This window comes from Salminus brasiliensis, chromosome 17 (assembly GCF_030463535.1).
Source record: "Salminus brasiliensis chromosome 17, fSalBra1.hap2, whole genome shotgun sequence".
NCBI classification, from domain to species: Eukaryota; Metazoa; Chordata; class Actinopteri; order Characiformes; family Bryconidae; genus Salminus; species Salminus brasiliensis.
In genome coordinates this window covers 1,266,043-1,276,397 of record NC_132894.1, presented here as the reverse complement: position 1 = coordinate 1,276,397, position 10,355 = coordinate 1,266,043, and the positions used below count along the sequence as shown (strand labels likewise).

At 42.9% G+C, this 10,355-nt stretch overlaps 1 protein-coding gene across 4 annotated transcripts in view; it reads left to right on the top strand.

Moving 5' to 3' along the window:
• The first annotated feature begins 4,399 nt into the window (after nt 1-4,399).
• rabgap1l (RAB GTPase activating protein 1-like) overlaps nt 4,400-10,355 on the top strand; it is a 140,947-nt gene continuing 134,991 nt past the window's right edge. For 2 of the 4 annotated variants that reach the window (XM_072659747.1, XM_072659748.1), the window contains exon 1: nt 4,409-4,574. The gene's annotated coding sequence lies outside the window, so the exon portion shown is untranslated. Of the gene's footprint in view, nt 4,575-10,355 lie in introns of all 4 variants that reach the window. The other 2 variants (XM_072659749.1, XM_072659746.1) reach the window with 2 other exon arrangements.

Here is a 10,355-nt window from a genome sequence, read left to right as displayed (position 1 = left end):
CAGATTCTCCACTATTTCACCATCATCAGCGCTCCATATAAAACTCAGAAGGCATATGTAGACTGTTAAAAGTTTGAGATCCTTTAGGAACTATTGGAGGTTCTACCATTTAAAACAGTGGAAGAACCTATTAAGGTGTTTTGAGGAACCTTAAAAAAAGGTTTTCAGAAGAAAAAGGTTCAAAGGATCATAAGAGGTTCCTCCACAGTCTCAAACTAAAGATGGCTTCCTAAGACTCATTGACGCTTATGGAGGTCCCACCTCACAACTTACAGGACTTTAAGGATCTGCTGCTGATGTTGGTCTTGGTGCTTCAGATACCACAGCAGGACACCTTCAGAGGTCTTGTGGAGTCCACACCTCAAAAGGTCTGAGCTGCACAATATTAGAGTTTTAATGTTATGGCTGATCAGTGTATATATACTTGGTCATGGTTGCGTGGCACCTGCTGTAGCTTACTGCTGCATCTCTATAGATGGTTATAAGCCTCCATTAGTTTTTAGCTACAGCTTGAACAGGAAACATGTCTTGGCTGCGGTGTTCAAAGGTGTAAAAGTCTACGATGCTTGAGGAACTTTTGGAGGTTCTTCAGTTTGAGACTGTGGAGGAACCTCTTAAGGTCCTTAAAGGATCGTAGACTTTTACATCATTCGCCGCCACTGTAACTAAACCTGAATGGGTCAGTTACTCTACAGTGAAGCTCAATTTCCCACCGAACCCCCCAATCTGACTGCCTGAGCTATTATACAGAAGTGGGGAAGGCAGATCTGGGATATCTGGTGGTCCTGTGGAGTTTGAGAGGTTAAGCATCTTCACTGTCATGCAAATACAGTAAGTGATGGGTTCTATACAGTGTTGGACTAATCTCAGTCCTATAGCTGGAAAGAATCAGGTCAGGCCTAGCCTGGGCCCACAATCTGTGATCCGGGGATGTGCTGGAGCAGGGAAAACACAGAGATGTGCAGTGAGAGCATAGCTTCAGAGGTGAGGTATTATTAAATGACCTTTTTTAACCTTTGTCAAAATCTGTTGCCTCCCATTTCCTTCCTCCTCTGTTCTCTTTTGGAGGAGGCAGTGACCACAGGATGACCCGGGCCTCATGCACTGCCAGGCTGACCTGGTTAATCTTACGTCTGAGGTATGGAATTCAGGATGCATTGGAGAGATAGCCGGAGATAGAGGTAAGAGTGATGGTTCCAGCTGGTGCTGTGTGTGGGAGGCCGTGGAAGACTAACCGGACCAACCTCATACTGTAAAGACAGAGACCTTAATTCCATTCATCTTGGGAACCTTTATTTTTCCTGTCCTTCAGAACAATGATTATTTAGGTTGTACTGAGTTTTCTATCAAGGTATAGGAAAAGACACTATTTCCTGAAACTATCAAGGACCCCAGGGCCGGCCCAAGCCTTTATGGGGCAATATGCTGAAGCGCCCGGGCCTTTATTGACCTTTATTGAGCCAACTATGAAAATGAATTAATATAAAAATTGCTTTTACCTGTGTGATACCATTTCATTTTATTATTCAAATGTTATTTAAAAAAAAAAAAAAAATATATATATATATATATATTTTTATCATGATATCTTGGTGCTCTTGGGGGCCCCCCTGCTGGATTTGGGGCCCTAAGCGGCCGTGTAATTTGAGCATGCCTTGGGCCGGCTCTGAGCGTAGTCTTCCTCTGAGACATGTGAACTGCACACTGCATGTTTACATACTCCTGCCAACTGCTGCTAAAGACGTTGATCAGCCAAAACATTAAAACCACCTGCCTAATGTTCTGTAGGTCCCCTCATGCCACCCAAACTGCTCTCCATCAAGGCATGGGCTCCACAAGACCTCTGAATGTGTCCTGTGGTATCTGGCACCAAGAACAAGATGTTGTGAGGTGGGGCCTCCATGAACACCAATGAGCCTTGGGTGTCCACAGCTTCACCAGTTGAGCAGTTTTGGTAGCTACTGACCGCTGCAGCCGAACAGTTCGGTTCTTGTCAAAGTGTCTCAGATTCTTACGCTCGTCCATTTTTCCTGCTTCAACTCCTCTTCTTCATCACCTTCAAGAACTGACTGTCCACTCGCTGCCTAATATGTAGATCCACCCTCGACAGACAGGAGACACTGGACCCAGATCATCAGTATGCTTCACTTCAGCTGTCAGTGGTACTAATGTTATGGCTGATCAGTGTAAGTGTACCTTGTTTGTAAAAAAAACAGCATAGAAGATTAGAATAAATACAAATAAATGTTATATAAACTAATACAATGTTGTGTTTGATCCTCAGAGGATTTCACACACACACACACACACACACACACACACACACACACACACGTGTTGTAACCTGAGTTTCCCACATTTACATCTAACTTCCTCATTGACTGTGATGAACAGCAGTAAATGCAGCTCCATGCTCTCCTCCTTTTACTACACCTGGAGAACGACAGACGCTTAGCAGAGCATGGTAACCGTAACCAAGCACAGCACCGTGTCCAATCAGCGCCCAGAATTGTGCTGACAGAACTTTAACGTCCAATGAAATCAGTTTTCAAGGCTTTGGACGGAACCGTCATAACCGAGGGGCGTGTTCGATTCAGTTGCCTGAATCGATTCCTTCGAGCTGGTCTGTGATTCTACAGATTGATTGAATAATTCTATTCAATATTCGATTAACAATAATTACAAAAAAACAAAAAACAACAACAGTACATTTACAGTATTTACAATTATGACAAACACAACCACCACCACCAACAACAATAATAATTATCATCATCATCATAAGAGTAATAACAACAACAGCAATTCTGATAATGAGAATTACAACAATAACAGTAACAATGATGACAAACACCACCAACATTAACAACAATAATATAGAATATCTATAATATATAAAATAATAACAATGATAATAAAAATAATACCATAATAATAATAATAATAATAATACCATTGTTGATATCAACAACAGCAACAATTATGACAAACATCACAACCACCAACAACAAAAACAACAATAATAATACTCATCATCATCATGAGAGTAATAATAACAACAACAGCAATCATGACAATGAGAATTACAACAACAATAATAACAATAACAATGATGACAAACACCACCACCACCAATAATATATAATATCTGTAACATATACAATAATAATAATAATAATAATAATACCATAAAATAATACCACCCATGATATCAACAACAGTTATGACAAACCCCACCACTACCACCACCACCAACAACAACAACAATAATAATAATAATCATCATCATAAGAGTGATAATAACAACAACAGCAATGGTGATAATGAGCATTTCAACAACAACAATAATAACAACAACAACAACAACAAAAACAATAATAATACTCATCATCATCATCATCATCATAAGAGGAATAATAACAACAACAGCAATCATGACAATGAGAATTACAACAACAATAATAACAATAACAATAACAATGATGACAAACACCACCAACACCACCAACATGAACAACAATAATATAGAATATCTATAATATATCAAATAATAACAATGATAATAAAAATAATACCATAATAATAATAATAATACCATCGTTGATATCAACAACAGCAACAATTATGACAAACATCACAACCACCAACAACAAAAACAACAACAAAAACAACAACAAAAACAACAATAATAATACTCATCATCATCATGAGAGTAATAATAACAACAACAGCAATCATGACAATGAGAATTACAACAACAATAATAATAATAACAATAACAATGATGACAAACACCACCACCACCAATAATATATAATATCTGTAACATATACAATAATAATAATAATAATAATAATAATAATAATACCATAAAATAATACCACCCATAATATCAACAACAGTTATGAAAAACCCCACCACTACCACCACCACCACCACCACCAATAATAATAATAATCATCATCATCATAAGAGTGATAATAACAACAACAGCAATGGTGATAATGAGCATTTCAACAACAACAACAATAACAGTAACAATAATGACAAACAACACCACCATCACAACCACCACCAAAAACAACAAAAACAACATCACCACCACCAATAATAATAATAATAATAATAATAATAATAATAATCATCATCATCATAAGAGTAATAATAGTAGCTAACAACAACAATAATAACAATAACAACAATGATCATCTGCAGATGTAGCTAGATAAAGCTCCTGGTGATTTTTTGTTTATTTTCATACTAAAAGTCTAAGATGATTATTTTGTTTTATATAATTAATATAAATGTCTTTTTTTTATGTTTTGCATTAAATCACACGTTGACGCGTTTTACCCGTGGCCGTCCTCTCGCCTTCACACCCGATACAGATAAATCGATTCATCTGACTCATCGGTTTGACGGATTTACTGAAAAAAAGAGCCACTCGAAGCGAATCGATTCGGTAACGAGTCAGTAGGTCGCCAGCCGGAGCTGTGTGTGTTTCCATCGGGGGAGAAGCAGAGGCTGCCCCGCTGACAGGCGCTCCGTCCCCGCAGCGCAAACTCCTGAACCAAGTAAGTTACGCTTCTTTTCCCGCTGAGGATCAGAACCCGAGCGCTCTGACCCGGGCCGGGCCGGGCCGGGCTCGGTGCTCAGGTCGTTTCGGGCCGTTGTGTAGGAGTGTGTGAGGCTGTGCGGTTCAGAACTTCAGGTTTATTGAAGGAGCAGAAGCGGATAGTCAGGAGTTAGTTAGCTAGCTAGCCCGTTAGCCGCAGGTAGCTGCTAGCTGCTAGCCGAGCTGCCTGTTTTACCAGCTGCTGCCCGGTTAGCTTAGCTTAGCTTAGCTTAGCTTAGCTTAGCTTAGCTTAGCTCGCCCTGCCAGGGGGGTAGCTGGCCGAGGGGCTCCAGAGCGCGGCTGTAGTGGTGTTCATGTCGGGGTGTGTTGAAGGACAGCAGTTTGTGGGAGGGTGTGTCATGGAGGGGGATCTTTGAGCCGCAGGACGGCCTGTTTGGGTCATGTTTCCTGTGTTAGTCCACATTTCTCTTTAGCCAGCTAGCTAACGGCTACAGCAGCAGAGCCGCTGAGGCTGCGGAGATCTCCAGCCACTGACAGCCACTGACAGCCACTGACAGCCGGGCAGGTCGGAGTCTCGCTTCTGCCCCTCGGTGGATTTTAACTCACCCAGTTGTTCCTCCAGTTTACTTTATTTTGCACAGCTGTCCCTCTAATTTAACTCTTTAACTCCCTCTTTGTTATTATTGTTATTATTGTTGTTATTGTTGTTGTTGTTGTTATTGTTATTATTGTTATTGTTGTTGTTATTGTTGTTGTTGTTATTATTATTGTTGTTGTTGTTGTTGTTTTTGCTCCTCCAGTATTTTAACTTCCACAGTTGTCCATGTTCTGCTGCTTAAGCTTTAAGACTATAGAATTAAAGATAACACAGGCATCTGTTTTAATACAGTGCTGTAAAACATTTAGATGCCAGTTAAAAGCTGACATCTTAAAAGTGTTTATTTACTCAGTAAAACACTGATATTTACATTTACATTTACATTTACAGCATTTAGCTGATGCTCTTATCCAGAGCGACTTACAAGGTAACTCGTATTACAGAGGAGGGTCAGTGTAGCGTTAGTGTTATTGGTGTAGCGCAGCACAGTCACCCAGACCGGGAATCGAACCCCAGAATATTAGATTATAATATTATCGATATTAGAATAAATACAATATCAGCGCTCATACAGAAAGTATGAAGCTAGGCCTGACCGATATGGTAAAAATACTAGATCTACCAGGTCAAGTCAGATTTATTTGCATGGCCTTTTACAACTGTTGTCGTCACAAAGCAGCTTTACATAATTAGTAATTAATAAAAGACAGAACAAAGAGGGACCCGACCCGTCCTCCTCTGATCAGAACTATTTAAACAGTCACCCAGACCGGGAATCGAACCCCAGTCTCCCACATGGTGAGGTAGCTCAGTGGCAGGTAGTGGTGTTATCTGTTGTGCTACACCAATTACATTTTTCTTTTTAGGTTTGAACATGGTCACTAAACAGGTAGCAGTGGTAGGCAGGTGAGCCGCTGGTCTGCTAAGGGTGGTGGTGGTGGGTGGGGGGGCCTGCTGGTTGGACCGGTAGGTGGCAGCTGGTTTGACGCAGACATCCCTATCACAATCACAATGAGCTGTCACAATATCACAATACATCCCTGACTGAACACTGATCAGTATCAGATTCTTATAAACTACTATTCAGATCCTCTCTGTACTGAATACAGTGATTTATACTCTATTAACATCTGCTGCTCTTCATCTAATGAACCCAGTCTAATCACACTGTTAGTAATGAACCCTGCAGCTGATCAGTGTGTATTACACTAACAGTCTCCTCCATATGATTAGGAAAGCTTATAGTACTACATTTATCACCTACGATAAAATAATGTCACACTACCCAGCTCTACATGAATCTTTTAGCCATCTCCTCATGTAATCTGGACTCTTTACTGTCTAAACTCTCTTATAGATGTTAGAAATACCTGAAATAATAATTATTAAAGTTATTAGGTGCCTAAAGCGTCCTGCGCAGGAGTGCAGAGCATCCTCACTATAGCCGGTAGTGTAAGGCCTCGGCCACAGCTCGGTGTTCAGCGCAGCCTCAGCACTAACCTCATATGTTTTAAAGGCTGAGGTTTCACAGTGTCCTTCACAGCACCTTTCTAGGGACTCTTCGTGTGGAAATGTGGGCTGTTATAAGTGTTTTAAGCCACCCAGTCGTTAATATTAAGCTGTTTAAGAATGATAGAGTACACTATTAAAGATAATACAGACATGATTCATCATATATACCAGAGGAGAGCCACCGCACCGCACCTCACCTCACAGCCAGTAGAACTGGTCAGCTGTGTCACACGAGAACAAATACAGAGATGCATCATCCAGACGAGGAAGATCCACTTGCAGGTCTCCTGAAAACTTGTCCAACAAGTCTGTTTATGGTGTGTGTGTGGAATCAGCCAGGCTTATAGCTGAGAATAGCTCATTAACTGTGTGTGTGTGTGTGTGTGTGTGTGTGTGTGTGTGTGTGTGTGTGTGTGTGTGTGTGTACACTTCTACATTAGACCACCCTGAAGCAGCACAGTCCCATTCACCACCTGTAACACTACAGGACATTAGTTCACCAATCAGCCATATATAGCCTAATATTGTGAGTCTCCATCACACCACCCAAACTAGATCTCAGAAGGCGTCTGGTGGTATCTGGCACCAGCAGATGTGAGATGGGACCTCCATGAGCATTAGTGAGCCTTGGGTGCCCATTGTTACTACTCTCCCCCGACACTGGGAGGTTGGGGACTGACGCATGCCTCCACCGCCTCTTTTTGAACTGCTGCCCATTAGGGATGCACCGATACCACTTTTTCCTTTCCGATACAGATACCGATACCAGATTCTCTGCCATATCTGCCGATACCAAGTACCGATACCAACTCTGACTGCTATAAATCCTGATACAGCAGGTACTGGTTGAGTAGCTGCACATCTGAAGAGTTTCAGAGCTATGAAACAATGAAAATCGCCACAGTGCAGTTAGCAAGTAGAGAAGCATGATCTTTGCTAAGCTCGACCAAACAGTTTTTTATGTAGTGTTTAAAATTCACATTTTAGAGGACTCGTCTCTAAAGATACCAAACTTCAGTCTGTGGCTTTAAAACAAGCTGCTTAAACTCAACTTTTGGTTTTAGAACCAAAAAAAAAACACAGGGAAAGAAAACGTTCATTAAAAGTCTGTTTAATTGTAATAGCTATGTATGACTGGCGGTTTACGGCTGTTTAAAAGTTTGATAAAGTCTGCAAACCAAAATGTTCTATGTAAGCTTTATGGTATCTGTGCTCTCTATTGCCGATACTGATACTGTGTGTAAGTGCCATTATTGGCGCGGATACCGATGCAGTGTCGGCCAGCATCACACTGAAGTGGCGGAGAGAGCGAGAGCTTGGAGAGAGCGAGAGCTTGGAGAGAGAGGCCGGGAGAGAGCAAGAGCTTGGAGAGAGAGGCCGGGAGAGAGCAAGAGCTTGGAGAGAGCGAGAGCTTGGAGAGAGCGAGAGCTTGGAGAGAGAGGCCGAGAGAGAGCGAGAGCTTGGAGAGAGAGGCCGAGAGAGAGCGAGAGCTTGGAGAGAGCGAGAGCTTGGAGAGAGAGGCCGAGAGAGAGCGAGAGCTTGGAGAGAGCGAGAGCTTGGAGAGAGAGGCCGAGAGAGAGCGAGAGCTTGGAGAGAGCGAGAGCTTGGAGAGAGAGGCCGAGAGAGAGCGAGAGCTTGGAGAGAGAGGCCGGGAGAGAGCAAGAGCTTGGAGAGAGAGGCCGAGAGAGGGCGAGAGCTTGGAGAGAGAGGCCGAGAGAGAGCGAGAGCTTGGAGAGAGAGGCCGGGAGAGAGCAAGAGCTTGGAGAGAGAGGCCGAGAGAGGGCGAGAGCTTGGAGAGAGAGGCCGAGAGAGAGCGAGAGCTTGGAGAGAGAGGCCGGGAGAGAGCAAGAGCTTGGAGAGAGAGGCCGAGAGAGGGCGAGAGCTTGGAGAGAGAGGGCAAGCTTGGAGAGAGCTTGGAGAGAGAGGGCGAGAGAAAGCGAGCTTGGAGAGAGAGGGCAAGCTTGGAGAGAGAGGGCGAGAGAAAGCGAGCTTGGAGCGTTCTGACCCAGTCATCGTCTAGAACATCACAGTTTAGTGTCTCAGATTCTTACGCTTGTCCTTTCCTTTTCCTTCATCACCTTCAGGAACTGCCTGTTCACTCACTGCCTAATATGTAGATCCAGCCCTCCACAGAAACCACTGGAATCGGGTCATCAGAGTTCTTCACGTCACCACTTCCACATGAAATCACCCAGAAGCAGCACATAGGACAGACGTAGTGCAGCGGAGGTGGTTTAGCTGATCTCACAGCCACTGTTTGCTATTTTTATATATTACGTTGCAGGTAGTGGAAGGCTTTGGCCACAGCTTGGTGTGTCAGTGAAACCGCAGCACTAACCTCTGAGGTTTCGCGGTGTCCGTCACAGCGCCTTTTAGGGACTCTTTATGAGGAAATCTGGGCAAGTTGTTATTTGCTCTGTGCTCAATTTTAATCTGTGCTTTTCCCCATTCTTTCATCACTTCCTTCGGGCTGTAGGAGGTCATACTCCACATACAGTATTTTATGATAATCTCGCAGGCTCCCTCCAGGAACTCAGTCTGGCTGATGGTCGGCTGTTTGTATTTTGAGGTGGAGTTGATTTGGAGGAAACTGCACTGCAGCTCGGTTTGGCTGAGGGTGTGCTCAATGGAGAAAAATGCATGTGGCCTAATGTCTGCGGAGCCTGTTCCTCCTTAAATGGCCTACTGAATGTGTGTGTGTGTGTGTGTGTGTGTGTGTGTGTGTGTGTGTGTGTGTGTGTGTGTGTGTGTGTGGTGAGCCTATTGTGGCTAAATCACGCCCATGTAATGGTAAAGGCAGGAGCTTTGTCTGGAGACGGTGCGCTCCTCCCTGTCACAGTGCAGTGTTTGATTCAACAGTGTTGGGTGAAATGGATCTGGGTATTTCTGCAGTCCTTTTAAAGGCCTCTGCGTTGGTGTTTGGGATCACTGACACTTATTATTGGTTCATTATTTAATATCTGGTTATTAATTAGGTCTAATTAGAAACCATTAATAAGCAGTTCTCTGTCTCTTGCCAAGCTGTGGCCTGTATTCATCTCCACTGTTAAAGCGCAGATGTCTTCTCTATTAGTCCGTGTTAAACTTCTCAGCCACAGAAGATATTTCTCACTAGATTTCTACTAATGAAACCCAGTCAGGATCAGGACTATAGAGTGTGTAAAATCCCAGTAAAGTGGTATAATGTCTATGTTTACCTGCTTGTTAAAAAACTGTCCCCAAAGAAATGAATGAATAAATGAATAAATTAATAAATGCATTCAGCTGCTTTAAGTTTCACCCTTTGCTGCCACACATGTGCAAATGCACACACACACACACACAGCTTGTCTAGTTCCTGTAGATCCTCTGGAATGATGGTGGAGGAGCTCCATCCAGCACTTTTAAATAGGATGAGTTGGGGCGTTGGGGATGATGAGGTGGGTGGTGATCATAATCCAACATCCTGACCTCATTATCACTCTTGTCACTGAATGCAATCAAATCCTCACAGCAATGCTCTGTCACAATCTAGTAGAAAGTCTTCTTCTCTGGACAGTAGAGACAGTTACTCCAACAGAAGCAGAATCAGCTCTTTAATACCCTTGATTTCAGAAGAGACAATGAATGAGCCGGTGTCCCAATACTTTTGTCCGTATGGTGTATTTGCTCAGAGCCACCATCAACACT